Source organism: Podarcis tiliguerta (genome assembly GCF_965153285.1).
Source record: "Podarcis tiliguerta genome assembly, chromosome: 5".
Lineage (NCBI taxonomy): Eukaryota > Metazoa > Chordata > Lepidosauria > Squamata > Lacertidae > Podarcis > Podarcis tiliguerta.
Genome location: NC_139538.1, coordinates 38,310,060 through 38,337,150, shown reverse-complemented (window position 1 = coordinate 38,337,150; position 27,091 = coordinate 38,310,060). Strand labels below are relative to the sequence as shown.

At 41.5% G+C, this 27,091-nt stretch overlaps 1 protein-coding gene across 3 annotated transcripts in view; it reads left to right on the top strand.

Moving 5' to 3' along the window:
• Nucleotides 1-5,206: 5,206 nt before the first annotated feature.
• Nucleotides 5,207-27,091, top strand: part of STAG1 (STAG1 cohesin complex component) — a 104,961-nt gene continuing 83,076 nt past the window's right edge. The window contains exon 1 of one of the 3 annotated variants that reach the window (XM_083443191.1): nt 5,207-5,244. The gene's annotated coding sequence lies outside the window, so the exon portion shown is untranslated. Of the gene's footprint in view, nt 5,572-27,091 lie in introns of all 3 variants that reach the window. The other 2 variants (XM_083443190.1, XM_083443193.1) reach the window with 2 other exon arrangements.

Here is a 27,091-nt window from a genome sequence, read left to right as displayed (position 1 = left end):
AGATAAATAAAAACCAAGACACTCAGCTCTCAGGCAGGTGGGGGGGGGCAACAAACTCAAACATCAGTTTTTATTGTGGAATGGCTGCTGTTTGCCAATGGTAAAGGAAGAGCCAAAGATAGCTAGTCTTTGAGAAGAACCAATGGAATAGCCCTGCTTCCCTTCTCTCCCTTTTCTGTAGGATGATGGTTCTAAAGAATGTATTAATCCATTTGCAGTGAACTGTTTCTCTTGGAATAATCTCTCTAGATTAATCTTTCTGTGCTACAATATGGACATGCTGCTCCATCAGGTAAAAACAACATTCATTATTGTGCAAGTGGGCTTCCCCATCTTCTCACCTTGCTGCTGTAGGATGAATACATTCAGTCAATGGTATCTGTTTCACTGGCAGAGATACATTTCACCGACAATTTATAAGGGAAATCTCTCAGTTCAAGTATAAACCTCTTAAATGTTTTTTAAACAAACAGCAAATAAAACAATTTGTTATGGCTCTATTGTATGCACCCCTGTCTTCAAATGGCGAGAGACTCCAGAGTTCCCAGATCTTACCCAGGGTTCTGTTTTCTTGAAATGAAAGTCGCTGGAGATAGTAATGTCTTCAGGATATATGGATTTATTTTATACATATATACAACCTGAACATAGGATGGAAGGGCTCACAGCATTAACACTCCAATACATCTTGTTTCTCCATTAGGTTTCCAGGGATACCGCCTGCCTAAACCATGGTAAAGTCACTCTGTGTCTTCTTCTCTCAGCATCAGCCCAATCTCACACACAAAACAGCACCCCTGGCCTATTTTTCTCCTTCCTAAAATGACAATGGTATTCAGTGAGGTGAGATGGGAAAAGGCCTACCCTCTGTAGGGCTGGGGGAGGGCCTAAGAAAAGCCTCTGCCCTTGTTCTCCAATTTCTTTGGAGGTTGCCATCATGAAATATACTTGGAGTCGAGTGTGAATTTCATGCTGTTTATTCAGCTCGTAGTAGCAATGAATGAAACTTTCCCCCAAACATCTAGCTATATATACATTATTTACACAATATGCCCCATGTGATTGGCTAATTCTGGGCTGCTCCTGCAGGCCAATCAGGTTGCTGATTCACTTCATCCAGGAGCCTGATTGGCTGCTTCTGCAGGCCAATCAGGTCGCTGATTTACTTCCACCCAGAGCTGGATTGGGTGGCTCCTGCGGACCAATCAGACTGCTGCATACTGGATCCTATTGTTTAGGATGCAGCTCAGTACATAACACCCCTCCCCTCTAAGTTCTAGTCCTGCCTGGGAGGTTAGCATTCATTCGTAGTCAAGGTACACCGGCCACCTACGTATGCGTTGCGGCCTGGGGTGTTCCTTGGTCAGGGGTTCTGGTTCTGGCTTGTGTTCCAAAGCTGCTGGCTGTGACAAAGCTGTTTGGTCTGGCGCAACTGGCCCGCTCCGTCGCGATTCTGGTTCTAGTGTCCTTTCAGCCTCGGGGGTCCCCTCTGTACTTACTGATTCTGCCTCCCCTGCCTCATCCTGAGCTCTGTCGGGGTGAAGGTGGTCCAGTCTAATTGCGAGGCGCCGGCCCATTAGTAGTTCAGCTGGGCTCTGGCCAGTCGTTGTGCTGTGCTAGAAGGAATGCGGCGAGGCAGTACTCCCAGTCCCCTTGTGTCATGCAGCAGAGTGTATCCTTGGTGGTCCGCACCATACACTCTGCTTTTCCATTGGTGACGGGGTGGAATAGTGCTGAGTGGATGTGGCGGATGGCGTTCTGCGCTGTGAAGGTCTGGAATTCTTCTGACGTAAATGCTGTTCCATTGTCCAATACAAGGGTGTCAGGGAGCCCGTGGGTTGCAAACAGTCTACTTAGTACCCAGATGGCTGCGGCCGTAGTAGTGGATGGTACCAGTGTGACCTCCAGCCATTTGGTGTAGGAGTCCACTACTATGAAGAATGTTTTTCCCTGGAAGGGGCCAGCGAAGTTCACGTGCAGGCATGACCACAGTGCTCGGGCATACTCCCAGGACTGGACTGGGGCCCTTGGGGGATCTGGGTGTGATTCTTGGCAGGTCTGGCAGTGTTTGACCCAGGCCTCTATCTCTCCGTTGACCCCTAGCCACCACACATAACTACCTCAGGATGAGGTAGTGGTGGGGAAAGGCAGGAACCCCTGGACCTTTGTGGCCCAGGATCCAGTGTACACAAACAATTTTGGGGCAGGCCCAGCATAGATACCCACCACAGTGACCAGGGTGACTGGTCCCGTGTCATATGAAGTACTAACAGAGGGGGGGCAATGCTGGCACCGCCACTGCTACCAGCTACGGCAAGGATTCCCAGGAGAAAACCGGGAGGAGGGTGGGACACAGGGGTCCCAAGGGGACAGCTGAGCAGTGAGGCCCGTAGAGCAGGAGGGGTGGGCAGGGGAGGCAGAATCAGTAAGTACAGAGGGGCCACCGGAGGCTGAAAGGACACCGGAACCAGAGCCAAGTGGGCCAGTTGCACCAGACCAAACAGCCCCATCACAACCAGCAGCCTTGAAACATGAGCCAGAAACAGAACCCCTGACCAAGGAACACCCCAGGCTGCAACGCATACGTAGGTGGCTGGCATACCTTGAGGACTATGGATGAATGCTAACCTCCCGGGCAGAACTGGAACTTAGAGGGGAGGGGTGTTATGTACTGAGCTGCATCCTAGAACAATAGGATCCAGAATGCAGCAGTCTGATTGGTCCGCAGGAACCACCCAATCCAGCTCCAGGTGGAAGTGAATCAGCAGCCTGACTGGCCTGCAGGAGCAGCCCGGAATTAACCAATCACACGGTGCCCATTGTGTAAATAATGTATATACTGTATAGCTAGACGTTTTGGGGAAAGTTGCATTCATTGCTACTATGAGTTGAATAAACAGCATGAAATTCACACTTGACTCCGAGTATATTTCACTGTGGTACTCCAGATGTTAGATTACAGCTGCTATCATTTCTGGCAATTGGTCATGCTGGCTGTGGCTGATCAGAACTGAAGGTCTAACAACATATTGAAGGTTACAGGTTAGCCTCCCTGATTTAAATAAGACTTTCAATTTGTGTGAATAATGCCTGAAGAGATTGGTCCAAGAGCAATCTGTATAAAACACTTGCGAAGAGCAGTTCCATATTCTATGTGACAAATGTGTTTGCTGTATGTATACTGGTTTCCCACAGCAAACATGTAACGTGGGGAAGACATCTTAATGTGAAAATGCATCTTTTAACAACTGTGCATGTGCCCGAGTTCCCCACAACCTGCACTTTAAGTTGTTAAATGTACAAAGCAGTACAAGGAAAAAAGAAAGGGAAAAAATAGTTGACAACTGAGTCATACAAACCCTACTTATTTTTCAGTATATAATGTCTGGGACTCTGCTGGATCCACAGCTAGCTGAGCAACACAACCAATTGCTCACAGCAGCAGTATTTTTGTGGCTGCTATTAGAGCACATGATTATGTCTTTCCAAAAATTTTATTGGTTTTCACAATATTATAAACAAACAAATACACACACAAGATAAACAAACAAAACAAACATAAATCATAGCCTTGTTAAAAATTAGTTATTAACTTTGTTAAGTGACTTCCTCGCTTCCCCTTGGTTGAATTTCATTGCATGTCCTTTTAACGGTTTTCCAAATCCCAATTTTTATGAAATTTAACTTAAACATTAACATCCTTAAATCTTCACCTTATAGAATTAAACATATTAATTCATCACTTAACATAGATAAAATCCTAAGCCCATTAAGTATCTGCAAGCTATTTCCAGTTAGTTTAACTTAACAAATTTACCGGCAACTAAATAATCATTAAATTTATTCCATTCTTCCTGATACTCCTCCTCCTTCTGGTCGCACATGATTATGTGATCAGAGAGAGAATCCCTTCCAGGGTGAAAGTTGTAGATTATACAAGGCTGTGCATGCTTCAAGGTTTGTGCCCCGCATCTTTATATAGTTACTGGATTGGAGTGCACAACAGTCAATTGTGGAGCAGCAAAATATATTGGACTGCCTCTAGTTGGGGCAATGTTGGGAATGGTGGCTAATGACATTGTGTAAGGGCGTCATGAAGCTGACAGGCACAGAATGTGCAGAGTAGATAATTCTATTTATTGTTAAAAGTACACTTACAAGTTAGGTAAAGGCATGTCCACCAGTCTATGTCTGCTGCAACAGAGGTTCTGCTGCTGACCTTGGCTTATGTATCTACCTGTATCTCCTGCATCTGAACTGCACACAAACAGGTGTAGACTGCACCTGCATGTAACCTTCTGCTCCTCCCAATCCTTGCCTGGTCCTGGGAGACAGTGGAGCAGCAGATGGAGGCAAGAGGAAGAGGTGTGTGGGAGCTCTTGATTCTACACCAGCCTGACCTATTTCTCCCTCCTCACCATCCAATCCTTTGCTGTCCATGGTTAGAGGAAAAACATATTCTAACAACTATTGTAAGTTACTGGGGGAGGGGGAGACTAAATAAAATATGACCCTATTTACAGGTGATATTCTAACCGGGCTGCAGCATACAACATGCCAGGAGTGCAGTTATCGGTTCTATGTATCATTTTAAATATATCAACCTGAGGACAGAATATTGGGTTTTGATCACAAAGCCTGAGTGATATACAGTAATCTGTTCTTAATCATTTCCCAGCCTTCGGTAGGTATAGTCATGTTCCCAAAATATCTTCTTTATTTCCTTGGTAGTTATTAGCTCAGTCACCTGGGACAATTTCTGATTCCCTCCCTCAAACCATACTTTTTATGAAAACGTTTGAAATTAATGCGGGAAACTGCTAAAAATAGAAGTTCTTCACTTGCAGTTTAAACGAATAACGAAATGCCCTAAATATGGCTTTTGCTAGAAGAAACGATCGTAAATATTTAATTTCTCTGTACGCATCCTGCGTTTCATGAACTGTAAATCACATTATAACAGCGATTAAAAATAAATAGCTCTCCGTCTGCGTTAAACGCTTTGGGCCCGTCATCCACTTGCGCAGCCATAAAGCTGTCGGCTCCCTCTGCTGTTAAGCTCGCGAGCAGCAGCACAGCTCGCAAACACTGGAGCGCTTCGGGGACGCGCCTTAACCCTACCCGGAGGCGCGCATAAAAATGGCGGAGAGGCCGCCCGACCAACCCCCTGCCAGGACGGAAGTGTCACGTAGACCACTTCCGTCCGGAGGTGGACTCGCTGCGCGCGCAGACAAAAGGTGTACGGTGAGTGAACGGGGCCAGAAAAGTAGCGCGCACGCGCGCACATTTTCGCGCGAAAGCTGTTTTGGGCGCCTTCCCCGCCGGGCGGGGCCTGCTCGAGTAGTGTGCGGACGCGGCCGGCAGGAGGCGCGCTGGGTCTGGTTGGCGACGGCGGCGGCTGCGCCATTGGCGGGTAGGAAATGCCGCCAGATGGCGGTTTAGGATTGCGGCTCTACTGAGGTGCGGCCCCCGGCACCGCCGCTTGTTCGTTCCGGCCCGGCTTGGCCCCGGCCCGCCTGGACCCTTCTCCCGTGGCACCGTAGGATTCCCGGGGGCGCTGGCCCAGCTGAGGTAACGCAGTCAGCGCGGGCGGAGGGAGGGGGGCTCCGAGGCTGAGATCCAAGATGGAGGCGCGAGGGGCGGGGGCAGCGGGCCCGCTCTCTCTCTCGCTCTCCCGCTCGCGCTCTCTCCCTCGCTCGTTCGCTCACACTCTCGGGCCGGGCCAGCGGGCGGCAGCCAGAGCGAGAGCGGGGAGGGAGGGAGCGAGCGGGCGGGCGGCTCTCGCCCGAGGAGGTGGCTCCTCCCGGGTGGCGGCCCTCTTCCCCTCCCGGCTCGGCCCTTCTTTTCCCTCCCTGCGGGGCCGGGGTGACAATGGAAGGGCGGCGGCCCCACGGGGCGGCCTCGCCTCGCCAACCCCGCCAGTGCCTTCTCTGGGCCCGGAGCCCGCCGCCGTGCGCCCGCCCCCGCGCGGGGCCTGCCCGCCTTCCCTCCCGCCCTCGAGCGCGCTTTCCCCGGCTCGTTCTCGGCCGGGCGGCGGCGCTGAGCGAGATAAGGGTCGACCGCGCTGCCCTCGCTTTCCGGGGGTGGGTGGGTTGTGTGCCACGGGCGACGCCGTGGATGAGGAGCCGGGGGAGGCAGAGGGCCCACATAGCGGGGACACGGGGGTGGCGGCCGTGAAAACCGGCGGCGGGCGAGAACGCCAAGGCGGTGGAAGGCGGAAATGGGGAGGCCATTTGGGGGTAGCGCTGATCCCCGAGGGGGTTGGCCGAGGCGGAATCAGAGTAGATGCCTAAAATAGCGGGACTGAGTTGGACTGAGCCGTTGCAGGAGCTATCAAGTGTTAGCTCCTGGTTGCAGCTCTGGTTCTTGAGGAGGGAAGAGCTTTAGGGGCAGATTTCTGGTCAATACTGTAGTGTTGACGCTGGGCACAAGTTGGAGTAAGTGGAGAGTGGCCACTTAGGATGTTTCGCTTTTTGGGAAGTGGAATAATTGGTTGGTAGGTGACCAAAGCAGTAAGCACCAGAAGTTCTGTTCTGGTGTTTAAGATCACCTTGGATCTTTGTGTTCCTGCCTCGTGACATAACTTAAGAATGTTCTACAAGTTGTATTGACTGGAACACAGGTCATCTTGTGCTAGACGGCGTAGCCTGCAGGAAGACTAGCTGACTATGGGACATGCAGCAACTAGTGGATCATATAACAGCAGTAGGGAATGCTAGAAATGTGAGGAGGGGGGAGGGACATATTACCTTGCAGGGTGGTTTTCATCACTGATTTGAATAGGCAATGCGGTGCTCACTTGAGAGGAAAACATGTGAGTCAAGAGATAGGCCAATAAAAGTTAGCTTACATTTTTGTATAATCTTACAACCTTGTACCAAAGAATAATTTATCTCCTTTGTATTATAGTACATTTTGTTCTTGTCAAAGAGCAGAACATCAACACATATACACTATAAACTTATTCACCACACTTTTTTTTTTAGGTAGTGCTCTTCCTAAGGTTGAAACATTGTGTGTGGTTAAATAGTCAATACTTTTGAACATGTTGCAGAATCTCAATAAATATTGGGAGTTTTGATGAATAGAACTAATATAGATGAGCGCTTTGCAATTAAGAAGTTGATTGGAATGTTCCCTTTTTGTTCCACTGGAGGAGGAGGAGGATATTTTTAGATTTATTTTCCTTCACCAGAAGGTCCTAAGGTGGGTCACTACAATGTAAAATTCAAAAGTAAAACAGTTTAAAACAAATTACGACCAGACCTAGAGTGGGTCCTAAATAAATACGTCAAGTGTGATAAGCCAAATTAGTAATACAGAAAAAGCTGTTCATGTAAGAACCAGAATGGTTTCACCCAACTCTTGAACTGTTGACGTTCCTCTGAAAATGATTTGAGCAAGCACCCATTGGAATAATATAATACATTTAATCTTCTGAAGATTTGCTTAAAATAAAATTCTGGGAAACTTGCTTAAATGCAATCTTGGCCATAGCTCAAGATCCCAAATTAATTAATTTTATTTACAGCTTATTTGTTTAAAACATTTTAACTTTGCTTTTTAGGACAAAAGGTTTTCCCCAATGGTCTGCTCAGAGAACATCTATTGAAAATAATGGACATATTGGGACCGTTAATTTCAAACTCTTAAATTTGATACAACCTAAAGACCTTACAAGATGTCTTACAACCAGCAATTTAAGAGCAGTACAGCGAACAATTATAGAACAGTGAAAATTGAATATATAATGAAACATCATCTGGTCAACATAAAAACATTAAGAGAAAAGCTAAATATGGGAAGGGACCTTAAAGGTAATCCAGTCCAGCAATTGCCAAATATAGGAAATCTGCTACAGCATACCTGATAGGCTGCTATCCAGCCTCTGCTTAAACTTACAATAGCCGCTTTCTAAGCAGTCTGTTCCACTATCAGACAGCTTGTTTCATTAGGAAGTTCCTGACAATTAATTGAAATCCCATTTCATGTCATCTGCACCCATTGATTTGGATCCTGCACTCTGGGGCTGCTTCTCCCAATCTGGTGCTCTTCAGAGGTTTTGGACTTCCACCAGGGCCCCAGCCAGCATGATCAATAGTCAGGGATGGATGATGAGGGTGCATAGTACTTGATGCCTGGCGCTTTGATTAGAATACCAACAGGAAATACAATCAGTCAAACAGATAATATTTGATTGTAACATGAGCAAACTATTAGGCTTCTACTAACATCTTAGTAGTCAAATCTTGAGCAGATTTGAAGTTCCTGAAATTTCATTAGAGGCATACAATATGCTAGATTGAATGTAATCAGTGTGTGTGTTTGGGCAGCATCAGTGTTAGGGCTGTGGGTGGTTGGTTGCTGTCCCACAGGTTGCCGAGCTCAGGGGGCACAAAATTGAGAAGATCCATAATTGAGAAGATCCATTTAGGGGTGCCAAATTTTGGGCTCACACAGGGTGCCATATTATGAAAGATTACCAAAGTCCACCCTTGGTTTGGGGCCCAGTCAGCTTCTTTGAGAGAAGGGTACAGCTGGCTAGTGATATATAAAAACTTGGTAGAGTATGTTGTTCTTATACCTAAAGCAGGCATGTCCAAAGTCCATTTCAGGACTTTAACCTGAATACTTAAGTGTGTGTATGGCTTGAATTCATTTCAGTAGAGCTTCAGGGTTTTTTTTCTGCATTGTGCCAAAAGGTTGCAATCTGGATTTCATTGAAATTACCAGTTCACATTGCCATTTATGGAGTTGCATTTCTATTTTCCCTCTCCCTCAACCCTTCAGGTGTGTAGAAGTTGTACCAGTGAAAGCAGTACTAGATGATTTTGGGCCAGAGTTAGTTGAAATGCTAAATTATATTTTTGTTGTTACTTAATTTGCTTCCTGTGCAATCCAAAGAACATTAGAAGAGCCCTGTAGGCCAAAGGTCTATCTGGTGCAGCATTTGATTCTCATAGTGGGCCAAAGAGATGCCTATGGGAAGCCTGCAAGCAGGACCTGAGTGCACTGGCCCTCTCCTAGCTTGCAGTTCCCAGTAATTTGTATTCAAAGGCATACTGCCTCTAGCAGTGAAGGTAGGACAGACTCATTGTGGCTTGTAGCCACATTTGGATGTACGTTCCTGGGTGGGTAAACCATAGTTGAGGAAACTAGGAATGACTGTCAGCCTCATGCTCTTTTCTTATCTCTTCCCATGCCTCTTGCCTGTTGGAACACCAATCATGCTTAGCTTATAATACCGTTCTCTTTTATGTCTAAAATGAGGAACTGTGATTTTAATAATCACTTTATTAACCAGAATATTAAACCATTAATATTTTGTTAGACTTTTGGGCTGCTGCTATTTGAATAAGCAGCATCATTCAGCAGGGGATTGGCAACTACAATATTGCTTGTTGGTTTCTGGTGGATATACAGTGGTACCTTGGGTTAAGAACTTAATTCGTTATGGAGGTCTGTTCTTAACCTGAAACTGTTCTTAACCTGAGGTACCACTTTAGCTAATGGGGTCTCCCGCCGCCACCGCGCGATTTCTGTTCTCATCCTGAAGCAAAGTTCTTAACCCGAGGTACTATTTCTGGGTTAGTGGAGTCTGTAACTGGAAGCGTCTGTAACCTGAGGTACCACTGTACCTGATACTGTTACTTATTTGTCTATCAAGATGTTGCTATACCACCCTTTGCCAAAATAGTTACAGGGTGTTTTCCATCAGAACAAGGTAATACAAGAAACACAATACATGAAATACAAACAAATAAATAAATGAGTAACATAACTAGTAAATTCAAACATGTTTGAGAATTTCTTTTACACAGTCTTCTAAAGGAATCTGTTTGGTTCATTTTTTGAACTACATTGTTGAAACACATTATGGGAAAAGAAAATTATATCTATCATAACAACTTACTTGATTTAATTGAAAAATCTTTTTTGTAAAAAAAAAACCATCTAAAATTTTAACACATAAAGTATAATTCAAAAGATATTACATGTTTCAAAAGATATTCAAAAGCAATTATAGTGAAACTTATAACTCAACTTCATGCACGGGAAGAGATACCTATTATATGATTTGTTTAATGATGATTAGTATTAAAAGAATTGACCAAGACACTAATTAACTACGTAGCTGTTCCCACAACATTATTGTAAAGATGAGGTTACCAGCGGTCACAAACCTCCTTGGACACATGGGTGCATTTGGAAATTTGAGAAACTTGTGGGCCCCACCACAAAATGGCTGCCATGGTAAGTGTGCCCAGTCAAAATGGACAATATATGACACAGATGGGGTCTCAGCCCCAAATGCCAAAAAGCAAATATTTGGCCCCACTTCATATAGTAAACTACCAATTTCACTGGTGGTGTTCAACTTGCCCATGAAACTGAACACAAGGCTGCAGTCCTATGCATTCTTATATGCAAGTAAGGTCCATTTAACTTGGTGGGATTTAGGTCTGAGTAAAACTTCATAAGATTACTCTGCATTTCTCATCCACCTCTTGGGTGGCCAGATGCAAAGTACAGGTCCTGAACAGCATGAGAAATTCCCCAGGTGCCAGGTGTGTTTTGCAACAGGTGTAGGTCCAGTTGTGACCACTTGGGACATCTCTGTATGCCAGGTAGGCAACTGACATTTCCCATCTGGCTGTCCCGCCCAGCTTTCTTAAGCAGGTAAGCAGAAGGGCTTATTTATTGCATTTATATTCCACCTTTTTCGCCAATGAGTACATGGTTCACTTCCTCAGTTAATCCTTACAATGACCCTGTGAGGTAGATTAGGAGGCTGTGATTGGTCCTAGGTCACCCATTGAGCTTCCTGACTGAGTTGGGATTTGAACTCTGATCTCCCAGGTCCTTGTCCGACACTAGAACCACTACACCACACTAGCTTTCTAGAATACTTCTGCTGTGGGGCAGCTATACAAATTAAGCAGGTAAATAAATACGGGAAAAGTAAAACGTCACTTAAGACAAGGATCTGAAATATTTTCCTTGAAGCTTGAATTTGTTTTATTCTGGATTGTTTTATTTGACGTTTTAATGTGTTGTAAACCGCTTTGAATTTTTTTCCTTTAAAATATAAAGCAGTATAGAAATGATGATAGTGATAATAGTAATAATAATAATAATTATTCCTTCCAGAAAAAAACGGTTCTTAGATATTTTGTTGTGGCAACTGTAACTGAGGTGCCATTTGGAAATTACCGGTAGCTTATATATCTGAGTTTCTAACAGTAGTCCTGAATCTTGGACAGTTGCCTAAGTTCCATGACAAGCAACATCTGCTGAAATTCCTTCTCCTAGAAAGTATTAAAAGTGAAGGAGTCCTGTCTTACTCTCCTATCTTCATCTGTCCCCCTCTTTCCTAAGGCTTGAATCAAAAGCATACTCACATCGGAGTAACTTAGTGGGGCTTTCTTCTGAGTAGACTTATGTATAATTGTTCTGTTTATCCTAGCCACACACAGTCCCTTCTGCACAAGCATACTTTTTCTGTGCAGTGACTAATGATGTTAAATTCTTGAGAATAATCTTTTGGAGAATATTCTCAATTAAAGAGTTATGTACATTTAAAGCTGCTGTGTTGACGACACAGAATTTACAGTTTGTGGAGAATATTCTCCGGAGAATTTTCTAGCAGAGAATATTCTTGAATATTCTCCAGAGACTATTCTCACCTCACGTTACTAGCAGTGACAGAGGCATACTAGTTTAACACTGATTCATTTGCTTTTTCTCATTGTCCTTTTCTGTGGGTTCCAAAGCTTGGCCAATCAGAAAGGAAATGGAGTGGGTGCAGACATTGAAGGCTGAGCAAGGAGGGACTGGGCAGTCAGGAGAGTAATTGATGAGCAATTCAGCGCAGAGGAGAGTAGATCACCTGCTGGGAACCATTGCATGCCTTTGGGGTGCTGTGGTGCTTTTTCACATCATGTTGGCAACTCCAGAAGTTAACTACAAATAAAATGATCAGTTGCATGTTGGCTTAGTCTGGAGATCTGCTTCCACTCAAGGATAATTGTGAAAGTCCTTGATACGCCTTTTAAAAAATCTAGATATTCATTTTGATATGCCTCCATAGGTATGAAACAAGTTTATACTATGTTGCCGTCAGACACCAACTTTACATGCTATTATTATGCATTAACAGGTTCACTAACACAACTCCCACTCCCACTCCAACTCAGCAGCTGAGTTTACCTGCTGAAACACTGGCCAGGAAATCCAGAAATGCAGAGATGAAGCCATCAGTTGCACTGCTTGAAAATTTACTGATATGTCTTGTCTTTTCTAAAAACTTGAAAAAAGAATCTTTCTGCCTCCCTTTCTTCCAGTCGGTGCTTATTCCTGTTGCCTTTTCTTTTCAACCAGCTCGCCCCTCTTCCCATTTGCTCTTGCATACTTCTACCTCTTCTGCATCTTTATTTTTGCTGTGTGCAGTGAACTGTGCAGTTTATTCCTAACGATTCATTCTACTAGGTCTTTGCAAGTGCCAGTAATGTTTTTGCCTATTGCAGGCAGAACTTAAAACCAAAGCATGCCACAAGTTAACTCCAAAATATGGTACATTGCCATAAGTCATATGCCACACACATACAAATAATGCATATACATTCATCCCTTCTGCTGCTCAAGTGCCTTGGTGTAGTTTTGCATCTGTTCTAATGAGCCAGAGAACATGCTGCAACATTGAATGGAAGAATCAGGCAAGAGCACAGCCTGACTGTGATGTAAATGGGTTCACAGGCCCCCTACCTGCTAGCCAGTTGTGCTGCAAACCCCAGCTGCTTGCACTATGTATGATGAATCATCCCCCCCATTAAAAAAAAAATCTCAGAGTGGCTTTTATATCCGTAAAAATTTAAGACAGTACCTGCATGAGGCTTACAGTCTTGAAAAAAAGGAAAAGGGGAATGGGGAAGGAAGAGCAAATTCAGGCATAGTTCTTAAAGTTATAGTTGTTTGATTGCACCTTTGTCCAAGGCAGTGGCATTCAAACATTTTTCAAAGAGGGCCAGATTTGATGAAGTGAAGGGCCATGAGGGCCAACCAAGATTTTTGACCTTTTTTAGGATTGAAAGTGTTGAGCTTTTTTCTGGGATTGAATTTGTTGAGGGTTTTTTAGAATTTTACCCCAGGAAATAAACTGCCAGATTAAACCAACCGGAGGGCCGGATTAGGCCCCCCAAACAGACTTTGGACATGCCTGGTCCAAGGAGTTCAGGATGATGGCTGTGAAGTTCAAATAAGAATTCTAATGGGACAGGTTAAATAGCGAGAGAGATAGTTAATGGCCTCGGTCCACCTGGTCAGCTTTATGGCTGAGCAGGGGTTTGATCTCCAATCCCTCTGTTTTTAACTCTCAGTATCAGAGATCAGAGCTACATGTACACGGAGTCCAATACTATATGTGAGTACTGGATGGTGTCCTCCACGCAATCATGAATTCACCATAGTAGTGATACTGGTGTTGATAGGATGGTTTTGCACCTCTGCACCATACTAGCTGCTGGTGCTCAATATTGTGTGCTACATTTGCAGTTACAGTGCAGCTATATATTAGTCATCTTAACATGTTAAATTTCCCCTTTTCTCCAGTTAAAATTAAGCATCTACTGTCCCCTTAAAAACAGCCTTTAAAAACCACATGCTGTATCCCACAGACACTATGAAGTTCTACCATGCTGCATTAAATGCTACAGTGAAACAAACTAAACGTTTTATCTCAGGAAAGGTGGTAATTTAACAAAAGCAGGTGGCTTTGGTGGGTAAGAATCCTATGTACAGATGTAAGCTGCACTCTTTTCTAATGCGAAAAAATATATAACTAATGAAAACTGAAAATACCAAACCAATTGATTGTAGACTGCTGTTTGTTCTTTTGTGTTTACCCCAAAGCAGCAAGCTAGTATACTCGAGGTGTATGAACATTTACTTGGTAAATCAGCCTGTTTTAAAGACTGCATTAACATTATAGGATGCAAGGCAAATTTGAGGGGAAAACACTTGCTTGGTGACTTAACTGATGATGTTTATTACCAACATGTAACTAAAGTGTCATAGCTAAGGGGTAAAGCACATATTTTGCATACAAAAGATCCAGGGTTCAAGACTTGGCATTTGAGGTGGGATTTCTTTCTCAGCCTACCAGAAGCCAAAGAGAACTGTTGTCAGCCAGTGCAGAAAATATGGAGCAGAATGAACCAATTGTCTGATCCGATGCAAGGCAAATTCTGTGATATTTCAGTTGTTCATAGCACCGGTACTGTGCTTCACAGTTCAGTATGAGATGATTGTATCAATTGGGAGGATGCAATGTGCTAGACTACAGCCCTATAATGTAGTTACCCTTACACAGGGAACAGACATCTGTGTGAATTATAACTAAAAGATCCTGTTTAGTAAAATTCAGAACATACTTAAAAGTATGTGGATAGAACTCTTAAGATAACTGGAATTGGCTTCTCTGAGTAACCAGCTATTCTGGACTGTGTACTTTGCTGTTGCCAGAAGGGGTTGAAGGGGTTAATGGAGGGAGGCTGACATTTTAGCTGTGATTGAATAGCTATTCAATGTTGTAGAGTCAAAAGGCCACTGCTTCACCAAAGAGGAGGACTGTTTTTCCGAAAGCCCTCCTTCTATTAGCAAAGAAAGGGTCTTGCAGAATGATTAGTGGGCGCTTGGGGAACACCTTTTTCAGTTTTTAAAGTTTCTGATTGAGACAAGTCAAGAAATAATCATTAATTAGAGGGCAGTTGAGACTGTGTTGTGAATTTATGTGCTGACACAGGAGGTTTAGGGCATTGGACTTGAAGGAAGATTACCCTTGGCAGTTGTTTATGCCATTTCATTCCTTGGTGTTTTGCTACCTAATATTAAGATATACAAATGGAAGGAAAAACTTCCAGCATCTTAAACAGTGGTCCTCATCTTAAACAGTGGCCCTCTACTTTTTCTCTAATATATGGAAGGTATCTTATTGTTACACAGGATTTTTTCTGTATTTCAAATCATGAAAGGGTCACCTTTTTTAACATTTACATAACATTCAGAAACCCTTGTAAAATGCTGTGGGTTGAAGCACTGCAAGTACAAATGTGCATGATTCTGTAAGAAGTGCACAATCTGATGGCTGAATGCTGGATGAAAAGGCTGTTCTAATTATTTTTGTTGGCCTGAACCTCTGATTCCTCCCTGCTGTTCTTGTAGGGAGAGAAGGTCTCAAGAGCAGTAGGTGGAAAAAAACTCATTTTGGTGTATAATTTTGTATTGCAATTCAGCTTTTGTTGAACCAAATTGATACGTTAGTTTCTCCAGACTCTGGATCATATTTCAGGCAATGAGTCCTGAGGGTAACAATATCTGTTCAATGTTGCATCTGCGCCCGTATTACAATCATTGCATTTTAAAATTTTCCTAAAATAAACAATCTGAGGCAGATTATTCTCTTTTACGGATAAAATGCTAGAACAGTGAAAAAGATCAAATTGCTTAGACATGGGTTTTCCAAAAGGGGTTCATGACTCTCAAAGCAGGGTGGATTGATTTCCTGTATTTTTTCGGGTATAAGACGCCCCCATGTATAAGACGCCCCTTATTTTTGGGGACTCCAAATTAAGAAAACACCCTTCAGCACTATCCGTGTATAAGACGAGCCCCAATTTTAAACCTAATTTTTTGGTAAAAAAAAACCTAGTCTTCATACACGGAAAAATACGGTAAATCACAGTTATCTAAATGAGCAAGAAATGATGCTGATTTAAATCGACACTATTCCTAAACAATTCCTAAATCTGACCACTAAACCATGTTAATTTACTAAATAAAGTACTGTTTACACTTAACATATTTTTGTCTCACTGTAAAAATGTTTCCATTTTTAACCTGTAGAGGTAATGTTTTTTAAAATATTCCCCTAACCATATTGGGCCTTTTTTACAATGGGCATCCATGACAGTTTAAGGTTAACAGTGCAATCTTGCTTACTAAGAAATAAGTCTCATTGAATTTACTCTCTGGCAAGTGAGTGATTGCATCTTAAGTACAGGAATATAAGAACATGTACAGTTAGTTACCTTTCCCCCGATTGTTACTACTTTCTGCTTCACTCTCTCTCCTGCCCTAGTTCCACCCTCTCAAACAAAAAACGAAATATCCAATGATTGATAAAGTAAGGCTTAGTAGCTATTTGAGAGACAAAAGCAGTTCCATTTTTTCATGTGACAATGAAATGCCCATGTTGGGTAGGTAGAATGTAAATATTCATGTTATGGGGAATTGTTGGTTTTTTAAAATAGAAAAAATTTCATTTAACTTGTGTATCTGGTAGAGATTGGTTCACTTTAATCCCTAATGGTTGGGCCAAACTGCTTATGTCCAGACATTTTATTAAGCTATTATAAGAGAAGCTTAGTGGTTAGTTTTAATCATTTTAAGTTAAATTTTAAAGATTTATTAAAAACATAAAAGCAAAATGCTGATTTATATCTATGTGCAACAAATGCAACATGAAGAACAAGGAGGGGAGAATTAGTAGTCAATGAGAATGTCATTTTTGTTGTGCGTCTTTCACATTTTAAGCCTCACTGAATAGAAGGGGCAAAAACAAGGTAAGATAGGAGCACCAGACCCTAGATGGTCACTATGTACCACATGTGTGTGTAATGATTTTCAACAACTGAATTGTGTTCAGAAAATGCTTTAGCCTATGGTTTCTGGTGGCATGTGCAGAGAATATTGGTTAATGCGAAGTCAATCTTTCAAATCAACAGTTGACCTTGAAGCTCACTGTGTGCTATTGGACACAATCTGTCCTTACAAGTTTGTTCGGACTAAAAGACTATAGCGAGAATTAAGTAGCAAAATGGTGTCATAAAGGAATTGTGTTATAGCTGGAACAACCCATTATTATTTTTCTTAATTTGTAGCATGTCAGTTTTTTCTGTGCTATGCAGAATTGCTTTGGAATACCGTCAGTAGTATTTTGGGTTTGGAGGGCAAGAAATATGGCAGGCTAGATGTAATCAACTGGTAGATAGTAGTTGATGTTCTTCTTATCCCCCTGAATGAAATCAGGGCTGAGAGAAATCATCCCCCCTCAAGTGTACTGTTTTACAAGGTTCTTCTTTATTAAAACTTTACAAGCTTGTTTCTTTGAATTACTACGTGTTAAGTATGGAGTCAGAGATTGCCATCATCCCATGTGCTAATAATGAACTCAGTCTCTTAAGTGCCAATCCTTATGTAGTTAAAACAGCACTGTCCATGCATAAGCAGAAGGTATAAGCAGGTTTTGAGGAACCCCAAGGGTTACAGAACTCTTAAAACTCTTTAAAAAACAGTCACAAAAACAACTTGGTGAGAACTGAGCAAACGTAAGTAGCCACATAATGCTATGTGAACCAGGGGGCAGGGTGAACTGAATTGAGTGGATTGAAGAGAACACTTCATGCTTTCTGAACCCCCCCCCTTTTTTTTAAGGCTTTGACCCTAAGGTAAACGGGCTAGTGTGAGCATGATTAACACAGGGTTAATTGTAGTAACCAGTGCTTATTTTATATAAGCCCTGCAAACAGATTCTCTACTAATTGCTTAATAAAAATTGGTCATCCAATAATTGTACAGACTGATTTCCCATTGAAGTCCTTAAACTGAAATTCTGAAGCCTTATAATCCATCAAAAAATAAGAGGTGATATTTAAATCCTGACTCGTTTCCCTTCACGCTTGGATGCTCTGGGTTATAGACCAGTTTCCTTCTAAGTAGGTCTTTCTGGTATATTGTCACTTCCTTCACTACTGAATTGCACAAAATCAAGAATATTATTTCCTTGAGATTAGATGGTGAAAATTTGTAAGAGCGTAAGAGTTTCCTGGTTACTTGTTAGAACCATTTTAAGAAACTTTGAAAGCATCTATACACACATGACCAGAGTAAATCTCAAAAACTTAAAATGTGAGTACAACCCACCTTGAACAGATGCCCTGGAAGCAGCTTCCAAAATTATTGACTGTTAAATAACTTAAAGCCGTCTTGCAATCACATTACAATGTATATTATGACGACATACTTGAACATATGGTTTTGCCTTATTATCATTCTACCTCTGCCTGTTACAGCTGGATGGGATAATCAAGGAGACTTTTGTCAGTCTTTTTAGATGTTTTAAGGAAAATGTTATGACTTTGGATTTGGTGAAAAAATGTACTATCTATGTAGTATCGTCCCATCCTACTACTACAAGGTGTAAAAAGGGAGTGGGTGGCACTGTGCTCTAAACCACTGAGCCTCTTGGGCTTGCTGATCAGAAGGTCGGCGGTTCAAATCTGCGCAATGGGGTGAGCTCCCATTTCTCTCCCAGCTTCTGCCAACCCAGTAGCTCAAAAGCATACCAGAACAAGTAGATAAATAGATAACACTCTGGTGGGAAGGTAAGTGGCGTTTCAGTGCATTATGGCACTTGTCACTGTCCTCCGTGCACCAGTGGCAGTTTAGTTATTCTGACCACATGACCTGTGGGCAAACAGTGGCTCCCTTGGCATGAAAAGCAAGATGAGCGCCGCACCCCATAGTCACCTTTGACTGGATTTAACTGTCCAGAGGCCCTTTACCTTTTACCTACCTACATGGTGTACGTGTAGTATTTTGATTTACATGGAATGCCTCCCATTGGGAAATATTAATCTTTAAAGGCTGGTTTATTGTACATGAACAACATTCTGGTGCACGTTGCTTTAAAGCATATGTTTCACTCCTTCCTTGCTCCTGCTGATGTTGTGCTTGGGGAAGAAACAAACTAGAATCTTGAGCTTGTGGTTTTTTTTTTGCTCCCTTCTTGTGGTTTTCTTTGGGGAAACAAAACTTGAACCCAGATTCACACATAGCAATAAGACATACAGTAGTGGGGCAAGAGTGAAGTGTGGGCTTTTTAGCAATGTGCACAACCACACTGCTTGTAGACATTGAATCCTTGTTTGCTTTAATCATAGTTTAGTGTGATGTAGAAACCAGGTCAAAACACCATATATAGCAATTCTGTTTAAATATTCCTTATATAAGCAAGGAATGATAACTTTATTCTAGTAATAAGCAGCCTGGAAGTTCGTGGTATCTGAATCTTTGCTGATCCTGCTTGGAAGTCTAAGAAATGTCTTTTTTATTTTTACAAGAGTTGTTTACTATTTCTTGAAATACAATTCTTCATGTACCTACCCCAACAGATGCTTGGAAGGTGGCAGTGAGAGGATGAGCCTTTTCTGTGGTGACTTCTGATTGTTGAATTCCTTCCCCAGGGAGCCTTGCTTGGTGCCAGAAGAAGGATGTAGATTTATTTAATTTTATGCCCAGGCATTTGGACAGCTTTAATTGTTTGGCTTCTGGTCATTTGTTTTTGTTGTTGATCCTTAAGTGGCTGCAGTTATTACTTTATGCAGTTGGGTGATTTTTGTGGATGAACACTTTTAGTATATAATGGTACCTTGGATTGCAACCGTTTTGGATTACAACCATGTCAAACCTGGAAGTGTGTGTCCCTTTTTTTGAATTACAACCCATTTAAAAAAAAAAATATGGAGGCCCCATTGGCGAAAGCACGCCTTGGGTTGCAACCTGTTTTGGTTTACAACCAGACCTCCAGAATGGATTATGGTTGTAAACCAAGGTACCACTGTATTTCACTTCAGTGGATTTCTATTGTATATTGTATCTTTCCCCTGCAGATTGTTTTGGGATGCCTTTTGAGGGAAGTCATATATAAATTGGATCTGATCTAATCTAATCACAGGTGCTGTTGAAAATGTCAATACAATATTAGGTGGTTTGGCCTTTGGGTAGGAAGGCACCATTTCCCTCTGCCTACAGAATATTGTTGTAACCTTTTTGTCTCAAAATTGGTAAACTTTTCACATTTTCATGGTGCTCAAAAGTTTTGACAGGCTAAGGTAGAGGTTGGTGGAAAGTATTAAATAAATATGAAAGCAAATAATAATATAATACATTGACCACATAAGCTGCAATGAATAATTAACATTTTATTTTATCAAGAGATGAGGCAAGTTTGGCTTTTTCAGCTGTGCTATTTTTTGTAAGCATTGAGCCTCCTCCAAATAGTAAAAAGGAAGATAACCCATATAAGATTGGAAAATCTAAATTGTGCATATATGCTAATTTAAGTAATTTCAATTGACGATGGATATGATTCTATATTAATATTGTTATAGTATAACTCTGTAGTATAGTATCTGGTTGACAAATTGAAACCAAAATCAGATTAGCAGCAATCATTATTGATAGTAGAGCAGACTCTTGGATAAAAAATATGGTAGTAATCCAATTACAAAGGAGCTAGAAATGCATCTCATATTTAAAATGGCAAATGTTCTTAAAACCTGGTGTTTCGATAGCTATGGCTGGTGATTTGGTGCATGAAACAGGATAAATTAATGCTTTACCTTCAAAAATTCCTGTTTGTATTCAGTTTGATAGTCATCAGAATTCCTTTGTTGAGATGCTACAGCAGTGATAAAGAATATTCATGCATTCATAGACCCACAGTAGAGTCCTAATATTAGATAATATTGGCAACAAAAGGTGGGTTGTTTGTTCCTAATTTAAAGATTTATTATTATGCTGCCTAGTTAGTTGGTCTTCTGGTTTTTGAAAAGAAGAAATAAAACTTGTGGTTGAAGCTTGGACAGAGTACCATTACAACTCATTGAAGTTTATGTTATTACTATTAGAGATTCACTTAGTACAGCCAAAAATAATTGTCAAGGAATTGGGGCACTGTAAAGAATAAGACTTATAGTTTCTTCAGTGCTTCCCAACTTTGCAGAGAGTTTTTGACCCCCCTCATTTACTTTACTGCTTGTCATGGATGACTTTGTGGAAGCTAGTTTGATAATTAGAGAGGGTTCTGCAGTACTGCCGGCTTCAGCAATAACATATTTTCCCAGTGACTGCATGTTTGGATTATTTTAATTTGAGACACACTTGTAGTCTCTTTCGGCATTATGGAAAAATTGGAGAAGGAAGAGGATTCTTGTTCCATGTTGGGTGGGAAAAACACCCTTCCCCTTTTCTATTTTTTCTCACTTGTGTAAACAAATCAGCAAATTATCAGCCTTTCATTTCATGCTAGGATTGCAAGAATTCTGGAATTCAACAGGAAGGACAGGGGCGGAGTCTAATTTCCACTCTGGAACAAGCATGGAGACATTCAGAAGAAGCAAGAAAGTTGCAAAGTGAAAGTCTTGACATTTTCATGAATCCTCTGTACATGAGAACTTGAAAGGAGTAGAATGGGGTAACTTCAAATAACAGTTGGCTATTTAAGAGAACTTGAAAAGAGGTTTCAAGAGTTAACTCAGTGGAAATGCACCCTGAAGCTAACTTTTTATCTACAGATAAAATTAAAATGGGCTTAGTAAAAATGGTTGTTGAAAATACTGGGCTCCAGCAGATCTGAAATGTAAGACACTGCCTACCTTGGATGAATACTGGTAAAATAGGTCTGTGTTAAGGGATTGCCCTAGTCATTTGCACTAGTCATTCATCACAGATAGATACACTTCTAATTATTATAAACATGAAATATTCAGTTTACTGTAGAGGATATACTATATTTTTATACTAACTGTATTATATGCAGCATTTTATTATGTGGAAACTTTAAAAATTGCACCGAAGAAGTATGTGAAGATTACACCATAGCTTTCTTCAGAGCTAATCATTTTCAGTACAGTTATGTCTTATGTGTCATGAAAGAGACTGGCCTCCTTTATCAAACAATTCCTTTCGTTTTGATTTTGTATCGGAGAGTAAATGACATTCTGTGTGTGTGTGTATTGGGGGTGGGGGGGATCTTCACAAAATAAGGTGCTTTTTGTCCTAGTTACCAGCGCCTGAGAAGTGAAGCATGATTTGCATATGAGAAAACATCTGCTTGCTTTCATGATACGTTAAAGTCTTGCTTGCTTTGCATGCCTTCCAGCCCCCACACAATCATGACAGATTTTATGTAGGCAAACTGTAGACCAGAGGTTGATTTATTTATTTTTTAAGTTCTGGTGGTAATGGAAGAAGTTGACATACAGTAACAGTATCAAATGCTCAGAATCCAGCATGCAAGTAAAAGAACCAAAACAAAACAAAAAACACCAGAAAACAATGAAAGCCTTTAAAAAAAATATTGATGATCTTAAGGTATTGCATATAGTTTTAAAGCAGTGTTCTGGTTCTTTGTTAGCCCAACAGTTTATAAGGCTCTGCTTGAGCTAGGAGGAAGGAGGCAGTTTTCCTGGTGATAAATCTGCTGAGTAAATATAATCTTTCTACTGAATGTGTTACCCCTGAATTACACTAAATGTTCCGGCTTATTTTACAAAAGCCAAAGGCAAGTATTAGACTTTTCCAACAACGTTTTGGTCTTGAAGCATTAAGCAAGTATAAAGAGGCAGCTTGCATTCCGAATCCAAAGAGTTTAGCAGTATTAAGTAATTGAAATTATAAACTTTTGAACAGATGTATCAAGACTCTGAAAATATTATGCCTTCCCAGAAAACCTGTGTTTCATATATACACAGTCTAAGAGTCCCATGAACTAGGATCTTTAGTAAGTGATAGTGGCTTCTCTTGACAGATTTATCCAGTGACTTACTTCTACACAGATTTTTACTTGGGGACAATTCTTATTGAATCTACAATCATAATATACAGAGTTAATACTGCCCTGAGGAGTTGCTGAGCAAAATATATATGAATGTTTGAATGAATCGCAGCGATGATGGCCACATCAGATAAAAGCGAGGTTGAAGTTTAAATATTCAGAAGATGTGCATCAGCAGTTGAATACACAGGGGTCTTTGTCTAAATATGCTGTGTATGTTTGAAGCAGTGCTGTCTCCAAACTAACTGCTATCTTCATTTCAGTGTATCACAGTTAAGGAGAGGCATTAAACATTTTGGGTGAGTCTTCCGTTAACTTTAAAGACAAGTAATAAAACTATCAGAAAAGCAACATCAGAACAATGGGGAAAACATTGCAAATTCTGCTTTAGCTATTTGAACATGCCTTCCAATAGTTATCCTAGCTTTTCCTTGTTTTCTTAGAAGTTTGGTTTACTAGAGTGACATGATTAGAGATTATGGAGTGTTATGACTTGTAGAGTGTTATGACTTGGCCCATAACCTACCAGACGTGGGCCCACTATCTGTTGGGGCTTCACCACAACCAGTGTGATCAGCAGAGAGTGCACAACACCAGCATGGTCTTCCAGCAGAACACCAGAGTTTTTCTGCTTTTTAGTAGTCAGCCTTTTCCAGAAACCCCAGTTAAGAAAACCCCTTTCCCACTCAGTTGAGTTTAAAGTATTCATTGTGTCAAGACATAGCTAAACACGATTACTACTATAATAGAGTTCTAAGAAGTAAAGAAGTAAAGAAGCAAATATACAGAGAGATCCACTAGCACTTTGCCATGCTAGCTCACACTGCTATGTAAAATCCACCAAACATGGTTTCTCATAGACTCTCCCCCCCCCCCCGTTGCCCCCAGACAGCGAATGCAATGCAGTCTTGGTTTTTATACCCATCTCTGCAATTACACACATTCCTGAGCTAAAGTGAGGATGGATGAGTCAGCAAGCCAGGCTTTCAGCCTTGTACTGTTGCTAGGCTACCCAGTGCACCTGGCATTCTATCTCTAAACAAGATCCAAACAAGAGGGATACTAGCTCAAGAGATAGACCAAGCAATTAGTGTAATTTCATTCCCTTTTAAAATTACACCAACATGGAAGAGCATTGATGGTAGCATGCATGTTTAGGTACTTACATAGTATGTAGAATTAAGGTCTATTGACCTCTGTTAACCTTCTTTCTGTGTAATGAGTTTATAATTGTGATACAGCTTTTGTAGCCCCTCTGCTCTGGCACATTTCTTTCCAGTTCAAGGAGCTAGTCCCAGTATTGAATCCATTGAGTGAAACACCCTGGTCTAAGTAAGTACATATGCTTGCACATCCTCTGCACATATAGCTCATGGAGCAGGAGGAACTGGAGCTAAATCTGTTGTCCATACAAACCTGACTCAGGACGTACAGTCATACCTCGGGATAAATACGCTTCAGGTTGAGCGTTTTCGGGTTGCGCTTCGCGGCGACCCGGAAGTAACAGAACATGTTACTTCCAGGTTTCACCGCTCACGCATGTGCAGATGCTCAAAATGACATCATACGCATGTGTGGAAGCGGTGGAACGCAACGCGCAGTCGCGTGTTACATTCGCTTCAGGATGCGAACGGGGCTCTGGAATGGATCCCGTTCGCATCCAGAGGTACCACTGTATCTCTAAACATATCTGCAAATGGCTTCTCTGTGTTCAAGGAACAAACCCTTCTGGAATGTGAATGCTGGGGGGATTTAACTCAAATGTTGTGCTAGGGGAGCTACTTCCTGAAGGAACCAGTAGAAGTTGAAATTTTAATTATTATTTTTGCAGGTCCATACTTGTAGTTGCCTAAATTGCACACATGCTTGCCTTGTTTTGCCTGCTTGTAGGCTCCAACATACGTAGTATATTGTGTTGCATAATATATCTGTCCCACATGTTAGCACTTAATAATCCTAGACTGGTATATGCACAGGAAAGAAAACTTTCTGGAGTTCTTTAGAATATATATTTACCGCAGCCCAACATGTATTACATTTTTACTCTTAACTCTGTATTTACAGAGAGAATGTAAGTGTATAGGTGAGATTAAAAGTGGAATCCAAGTTGGGCTGCAATAAATATATTCACATCTGTTCCTCATACAAACATTTGTCACTCTCGCTTTTCTTCATCTGTATGAACAATAGGGTAGTTCCATTTTTTATATATATAAACTTAACAAGATCCTATTATTGGTCTTTAAATGAATGTAAAATACATGCTAAAATGTATCTGGAGTATTGTAGATTTCAGAGAATGAATTAGATTAGAGAGCACACCATGCAAGGCTTTTTATCCCCTATTTTCTACATCTGCAGGTTTAAGCAGCTGCAGTAGATTATCAGCAGTTAAGCTGAATAAAGATGATGATGATGATGATTATATTTGTAGGCTGCCCTTCTGACTGGGTTGCTCCAGCCGCTCTGGGTGGCTCCCCAGCAGAATAGTAAAAACACGATAAAACATCAAACATTAAAAACTTACTACACTAAAGAAGTGTGGGCCAAACAAAATAATAAAATAAAATGTGGGAGGATAGAGAAAGGTGTCTTTAGAATTTATGGCTGTTACATTACCTTGTTTTGAAATTACTATGGAATGAAAGTAACAGACTTAGGCTTAAAATATTTAATGTTGAGGAGAAGGAAGTCTGTTTCTAAAAAGTTGGTGATAAATTCTCCATACTCATCTACTGAAATTGAGATTAGAGGATATTGTGTTGGAAGTAATTCAGTGGCAGACTAAGAGGTAGTTGCCAAACCTTAATTTGGTTAACTTCCAAAATTTGGGCATTGCGTCAACTCAAAAGGTCGTGATTTTTTGTAATTTTATTTGTTGAGACTGATGGGAGGAAACTCCAGCAAAATAGTTAGGATACTTTAGCTTTCCAAATGGTTGTGATATTTGCTTACATATGTTAATCAGTGTTAATTTGCTCTTCCATCTTAAATCAGGTGATAGAGGAGGTAGGGTAGCAGGAAAAAATAAGCATTTTTCTGTGTGCCAGCATTAACATTTAAGGCATCTTGGGTCTTCTTGCCAGTGTGGTGTAGTGGTTAAGAGCGGTAGTCTCTTAGCAGTAGAACCGGGTTTGTGTCTCCGCTCCTCCACATGCAGCTGCTAGGTGAATTTGGGCTAGTCACACTTCTCTGAAGTCTCTTAGCCCCACTCATCTCACAGAGTGTTTGTTGTAGAGAAGGAAGGGAAAGGAGAATGTTAGCTGCTTTGAGACTCCTTCGGGTAGTGATAAAGCGGGATATCAAATCCAAACCACTTCTGCTGCTGCTGCTGCTGCTGCTGCTGCTGTAGAAGAATGGTGACACACAATTCCTGGCAAATTTTCAGTAGTTAAAAAAGTTGAAATTCATTGCTTTGCCTATTTCTGGTATTGGAAGCACAAAATACAAGCATTATGTTGAGATGGCGAGAAGGCTGCATTAGGCACATTTCATGTAAAAATACAGGTTAATAACCATCACTAGTCATATGCAGAGTAGACCATTGTAATCAATGAACCTCAGCAACTTAAGTTCACAGATTTCAATAGGTCTGAGTATGACTTGTTTGGAAAGTTTTGGTTATAGAAAAGCATGTACAGTGGTACCTTGGGTTACAGACGCTTCAGGTTACAAACTCCGCTAACCCAGAAATAGTACCTCAGGTTAAGAACTTTGCTTCAGGATGAGAACCGAAATCGTGCGGTGGCGGCAGTGGGAGGCCCCATTAACCAAAGTGGTACCTCGGGTTAAGAACAGTTTCAGGTTAAGAACGGACCTCCAGAACGAATTAAGTTCTTAACCTGAGGTACCACTGTACATACTCAAAACGTTCTGTCAAATAAATGACTCAGTTGTTGAAACAACAAACCATCATTTGGTGCATACTCCACGGCCATTTTATATGCCACATCAGTCAATCAATGGCAGAATATTATGGGGTTGATCTGTGTCTTGGACTGACAAGACTCCAGGAGATGCTTTCTAACTCTGGCAGGAGAGTGCACTGTGTTGATATTGGTATGCTTTTCCTATTTTAAGACTTATCTGTTTAATCTGTGTAAGTTATTCAGTTCTGAAACCATGAATATTCTCTTTTGATGAAACATAGATATTTACTTTTAATTTTTTGGAAAAACACACTCTTCCTTAGTGTTTGTTTACTTATAATATTTATATCAGCTACCCAGTAACATGGAGGGGACGCGGGTGGCGCTGTGGGTAAAACCTCAGTGCCTAGGACTTGCCGATTGTATGGTCGGTGGTTCGAATCCCCGTGGCGGGGTGAGTTCCCGTCTTTCGGTCCCAGCTCCTGCCCACCTAGCAGTTCGAAAGCACCCCTAAGTGCAAGTAGATAAATAGGTACCGCTTTATAGT